Source organism: Aethalodelphis obliquidens, unplaced genomic scaffold, assembly GCF_003676395.1.
Source record: "Aethalodelphis obliquidens isolate GAN/ISIS:26980383/991018 unplaced genomic scaffold, ASM367639v1 scaffold36, whole genome shotgun sequence".
Classification (NCBI taxonomy): Eukaryota; Metazoa; Chordata; class Mammalia; order Artiodactyla; family Delphinidae; genus Aethalodelphis; species Aethalodelphis obliquidens.
This window is the reverse complement of record NW_020837980.1, coordinates 12,058,373-12,064,910: the sequence shown is the minus strand read 5'-3', so window position 1 is coordinate 12,064,910 and position 6,538 is coordinate 12,058,373. Positions and strand designations below refer to the sequence as shown.

At 36.5% G+C, this 6,538-nt stretch overlaps 1 non-coding gene across 1 annotated transcript; it reads right to left on the bottom strand.

Moving 5' to 3' along the window:
- Positions 1-1,318: 1,318 nt before the first annotated feature.
- On the bottom strand, positions 1,319-1,446 carry LOC113632454 (small Cajal body-specific RNA 11). The gene has a single exon (XR_003437823.1).
- Between the last annotated feature and the right edge of the window lie 5,092 nt (positions 1,447-6,538).

Below are 6,538 nucleotides of genomic sequence, written 5' to 3'. Positions count from 1 at the left end.
AATGTATACCCCATCTTCTTTATCCATTCATCTGTTGATGGACCCCAGGTTGCTTCCATATCTTGGCTATTATAAATAATGCTGCTATGAACATTGGGGTGCATTTATCTTTTTGACTTAGTGTTTTTGTTTTCTTAGCATATATACCCAGCAGTAGAATTGCTGGATTATATGGTAGTTCTATTTTTAGTTTTTTGAGGAACCTTTATAGTGTTTTCCATAATTGTTGCACCAATTCATATTCCCGCCAACAGGGTACAAGTGTTCCCTTTTCTCCACATCCTAACCAACATTTGTTATTTGTGGTCTTTTTGGCGATAGATATTCTAACAGGTGTGAGTTGATAGCTCATTGTGGTTTTGATTAGCATTTCTCTGATTAGTGATGTTGAGCAGTTTTTCATGTGCCTGTTGGCCATCTGTATGTCTTCCTTGGAAGACTGTCTGTTCAGATCTTCTGCCTATTTCTTATTTTTTTAATATTGAGTTGTATGAGCTGTTTATATATTTTAGATATTAAACCCTTATTGGTCATATAATTTACAAATATTTTCCCCATTCAGTTGGCTGTCTTTTCATTTTGTTGATGGTTTCCTTTGCTGTGTAAAAGCTTTTAAGTTGAATTAGGTCCCATTTGTTTATATTTGGTTTTGTTTTCCTTGCCTTAGGGGACAGATCAAAAAAATATTGCTATGATTTATGTCAGAGTGTCCTGCCTATGTTTTCTTCTAGGAGTTTTATGGTTCTGGTCTCACATTTAGGTCTTTAATCCGTGTTGAGTTTATTTTCATATATGTTGTGAGGAAATGTTCTAATTTTATTCTTTTGCCTGTAGCAGTCCCGTTTTCTCAGCACCACTTATTGAAGAGACTGTCTTTTCCTCATTGTATATTCTTGCCTCCTTTTGTCATAGATTAGTTGACCATAAGTGCATGAGTTTATTTCTGCGCTGTCTATTCTGTTCCATTGATCTATGTGTCTGTTTTTGTGCCTGTACCATACTGTTTTGATTACTTTAGCTTTATAGTATAGTCTGAATTCAGGGAGTGTGATACGTCCAGCTGTGTTCTTCTTTCTCAAGATTGCTTTGGTAAAGTCTTTTTAAATGCCATGAAAGACTCTATTTTAAAAGGTATTTTCCATTTAAACAAAATCTGAGTTGGAAAAATTCATCAAAATATTTATGATAAATTCACTTTTTGGCTCATTAGCACTACCTTCAAAACATGTGCACACATACATTCAAGCTATTTGACTTTTTTTCTCTTTTTTTAGAAATAAGATTTTGTCAAGAGCCAATGATTTATTTTAAATTCTAAATTGTCCTCTCTGAGAGCCAGCCCTATTCTTAGGACAGCCCTCATAAACTGAGAGGGAAGTTTCTGTGCATCTTGACAGACTTCCCTGAGCCAGTGAATTTTAATATCCAAACATTGGATTTAGATGTGAAATTTAAAGTTATTGAAATTTGAATTCCCTAAACTCCCATCCTCAGTTAAAATTATATAATGCTTTGTTCTTTAAGAGGACTTGCCACCTTTATTGGTCCATTTTTTTTAGATTATATAAACTCAAAATGCAATTTTAAAATAGTTAAAAATTCTTCTAAGTGATTAATCACCATAGCTATAAGTTACAAAAGTAAAATTCTTACTAAATTTAAGAGTATAAACTTAGAGTGTAATCAAATAACAGACCAACTTAAAAATTTTCAATTAAAAGTTAAAAAATAAGTATCCAAAGTGATCTTGATAAATTATACTTTAAAGAAAATGATTATTTTTAACAGGGATTATAACGGTAATGTCTAGGTCATATATGCAATTAATTGCATAAGACAGATAACTACTAGTTATTTCACTGTTCTTTAGTGCACCAAAAATACAGCAATCTTTTAAAGAGCTTCAGGGGGGGAAGTTTCATTTTTTAGTGGACTGCATAAATTGAGGGAATTATATATCTAGGGAATCTTTGAGTCCCAACAGGGTAAAATATATCATTTTTATAGCCATAAAGTGTAAAGCCAGGGCTTCCCTGGTGACGCAGTGGTTGAGAGTCCGCCTGCCGATGCAGGGGACACGGGTTCGTGCCCCGGTCTGGGAAGATCCCACATGCCGCGGAGCGCCTGGGCCCGTGAGCCATGGCCGCTGAGCTTGCGCATCCGGAGCCTGTGCTCCGCAACGGGAGAGGCCACAGCAATGAGACGCCCGAGTACCGCAAAAAAAAAAAAAAAAAAAAAAAGTGTAAAGCCAGGTAAATTACCAAACTAAAGTTCTAGAGACAAAATGAAATAGTTTGCTTTATTTATAGCTTGTGAATAGGTTAAAACCCAAAATATTAGAATACTATAAGAATTCAAATAGGCAGATATATAGATTATTTATTAAAGAACGTATATCTCAAATATATATATAATATCTAAATCAAAAGTCTATTTATACATTACTGTTTCAATCCTTCAATTTTTTGTCAAAATATAGCTTTTAGAGGTCAAACACATGAATTTTGAAAATGAGCACATGTCAAAGATTTATTTAACACATTAATGAACAAACAAGAGGGGTGAAACTGTTTCCAAAAAAAGTTTAGAAGCAACAGAAGTATTTATAGTGACCGAATAAAAGAATGGTAGGAGAGGACCATGAAATCATATACAAAACTAAATAATGTCTTATGTGGCATTAGCAGTAAAATACTCTAACCAGTAGTAAGTAACAAATCCAAACAAAGGTCTAAAATCGGGTAATCCTTGGGTAGGCCTGTTAGACAATGCTTTGTTATGACAGTCTCTACTTGTGATCCTAAAATAAACTCCAGAGATTATTCTAGATTACGCATTCAATGTTTGGTTGGGTTTGGTTGAATTTTAAATAACTCTTATTCTTCTATTCTGAGGGTCAGAAAAGAAAAAAGGGAATTTATCTCCTTAGGGTTACACCTATAGTATCTATGTATATGTGTGAATTCTACTTTTTTTAAGGTTCTGGAAATCTGCTAAAGGGATCTGACCAGCAAGGAATTAATTGAGCTATTATACTGCCTGTGAGGCTGTGTTCTTGTAATCCACAGAAGGTACAAGACCAGTTTTCTGGAGCACTTTGTGGACATAGATTCCAGACCTGAATTATAATCCTCGCTCTTTGGTGGGCTTCTAGTTCTGATTTTTGAATTCTCAAATAGGATCCCCCCCAATAATGGTTTTGGCTGCACAGTTGGTTTGTGTAACGGTATCCCAATTTTTAAAAGAGACAGATTCCTATTAACCTGTGAAATTAACTGTGTTGCCATTGAAATTAAAGGTTTAGTATTTTAAAAAAGTGCGAGAATCAGCCGAATAGATTTCTTATAGAAAAAAAAGATACCATTTAAAGAATTGTTTTTTATTCTACAAAACCATAGTCTAAATAATTGAGGGTCAGAGATAGAAGGATGCTTCATATACTCATCAAAAATATCAACAATATTCTAAACAAAACACACACACAACCAAACATTCCCTCGTAAGTTCATTCGGTACTACGTAATTATTGTTCCTCTTGATCTTATATCAGCAGTTTGCTTTCACCAGGTTGTCTGCTTCTGGAATAAAAAGAACTCCTGGCTCAATCCTCTGATGCAATCTTTACAGTCATCTAAGAGGTGTCACCTTAAGCTCCAAAGCCAGTACTAATGAATCTATTTCTTCCGGTATGAATAGTCAAAACACCTGCTATACTTCTTTCCAGGAGGTATTGACTTTGTTTTCTTTGAAGATCAAATTTCTGACCTGTAGCAGAGCCTTCAGATAAACATGAAAGGAGACAGAAATTGCCTATTGATGTGCCGTGAAAAGGCTGTGGTTAGTTTATTACAGTAACCAACAATATCAGAATGGAGAAGGGTGATACTCTCTATTGAGATACATGCATTACTATGGCCTGAGGATTTGACGAGTGGTTCCCCTGGGGGTTGAGTAAGAATGAAATGATTGGGATGTAAAAAAAAATTTTTTATTGAAGTATAGTTGATTTACAATATTGTGTAAGTTTCAGGTGTACAGCACAGTGATTCAGTTTATATATGTACGTATATTTCTTTTTCAGATTCTTTTCCCTTATAAGTTATTACATAATATTGAGTATACTTCCCTGTGCTATACAGTAGGTCCTTGTTGGTTATCTATTTATACACAGTAGTGTGCGTATGTTAATCCCAGCCTCCTAATGTATCCCTCCTCCCACCCCCCTTTCCACTTCGGTAACCATAATTTTGTTTTCTGTGTCTCTGAGTCTCTTTCTGTTTTGGAAATAAGTTCATTTGTTTCCTATTTTTTTCTTTTAGATTCCACATATAAGGGATATCATATGATATTTGTCTTTCTCTGTTTGACTTACTTTACTTAATATGATAATCTCTAGGTCCATCCCTGTTTCTGTAGATGGCATTATTTCATTCTTTTTTATGGTTTAGTAATATCCCAAGCATTCTTTTTTTAATAAAGAGGAGAGAGGTACCTGCCTCCCCACCTTTCTTCCTGAAGGTGTCCCCTTGAAATATTATTGGCTTGTTAAAAGGCCCAAGGATTTGATTTGGCCATGCAAGGTCTTAGTGCTTCTGACCCTTGGAACTGAAAACACTTACTTTAAGAATTAGCTCAGGGGTCTCTCTCAGCATATTTGGGAGGTAATCACATGTGCATTATTTCATCTCCCAAGAATATATGAGAAGTTTTCATTGTTCTCTCCCCACCTGACTGTATAAATATGTGTCAAATTCTGTCCAGACTTTGAACCCACTTTTGGGCTGTCTTTACATGCATATAAATCTGAAATGCTCATTTGCTAAAACATTTTGTTTTCTTTCTCTCTTCAACATTGGTATGGAGAGTGTTTTGTTGGTTCCCTGAGAGTTTTCAGGAGTTGTGATGTTACCCTATGAGGTATGAGATGCTACTGTACTTGCTGGCTAATAAGTGAGCCTGCCACAGTTTCATGGATGCTGGTGGAACATGCAACACTCCTGGGTCAGAGACCATGGACTGTTTATTACTCGTAGCAAAGCAAGCAGCATGATGTTCATGCTCCCATCAGTTGTCCTTGCCTACCACTTTCTAGAAGGACTGAGGTAAAGGGGAACAGGTGGATGCTGGGCTTGCAGTGGGTTTGCATCATAGCTGAGGAACATGGAATTTAGGGAACCTAGATCTTTTCTAATAGGCCACAAGGAAATTAAATGAAATTTACTAATACTGGCCTGTAAATAAACCTGCCCCCACCCCCCGCCTGCTCTGGAGAGAAACTCTGTCTTCCAAGCCTGCTTGCTCTACAAATATCTTTGGAAACATAACCCAGAACAAGGCAGCCAAAGCCTTTCTTTGCATTTCATGCAGACATGCAGGAGATTCATGGAGAATTGTCTTCCAATAAAGGTGAGAAAATATTCTTCACCTTCATGGCCTTCCTGCAGGGTTTACAGTCTCTAAAACACATTTATATTAATAACAATTTACCACGCAAAATTAACTGCTTGGTAACCAGTGTTTCAGTATCCTAACTTAGACATGATCCAGGGCAGCAGATTGTACAAATGGGTCTCTGAGTAGACAAACTTGAAAAAGATTTTGTGGGAATAATATTAGTTTTTCTGATTAATAAACCACTATAAGATGCTGAAGAAGCTCAGATTAACTAGTCCCTTCATGAGAAAACAAATCCAAATACTATGGAGACACTATTTTACTTTTTAAAGTTTTCCTGTGTGCTGAGAGTCAGGGAAGTTACATATTGCTGGGGATTCCTTAATCCAAAATTATCAAACTGGTCTGATTTGTTCAAGATTCACCTTGTTTACACCAACTTGATTTCTCAAAGAAAAAAGTGCCTCTGAGTTAGCAGTTTTGGTGAGAAAGATTTTTCTTGTTTTCCCTCTTAAAGATATAGCACATTTTTGGGGCTTCCCTGGTGGCGCAGTGGTTCAGAGTCCGCCTGCCAATGCAGGGGACACGAGTTCGTGCCCCGGTCCGGGAGGATCCCACATGCTGCGGAGCGGCTGGGCCCGTGAGCCATGGCCGCTGAGCCTGCGCGTCCAGAGCCTGTACTCTGCAACGGGAGAGGCCACAGCAGTGAGAGGCCCACGTACCAAAAAAAAAAAAAAAAAGATATAGCACGTTTTAAAATATTAGAAATTTTATGACTTTGTTTCCTAGAAATATTCAAATTATGTCCATGATTTTTGGGTTCTATATCAGAATATACCTCATTTATTTTTAGACTTGTATCTAATATATTCATGCAGTACCTTCTGGAGTGGGAAAATATTTCACACTCACACAATGAGAAATAAAGGCTTTTCTCAGTTAAAGACATGGACACACGTACAGACTTTGCAGCTTCAGTTCACAACCTTGGCCACAGGTCAAATTCAACACAAAAACACACAGATCACTGGCCCAGATTCCAGAGTGCTGTTCTCCTTTCCAATAAGCACGGCATATTTTCTAAATTGATTTGAACTCACAAATAGACAAATAGACTAACAAAAAGGCCAATAACTCAGATAAT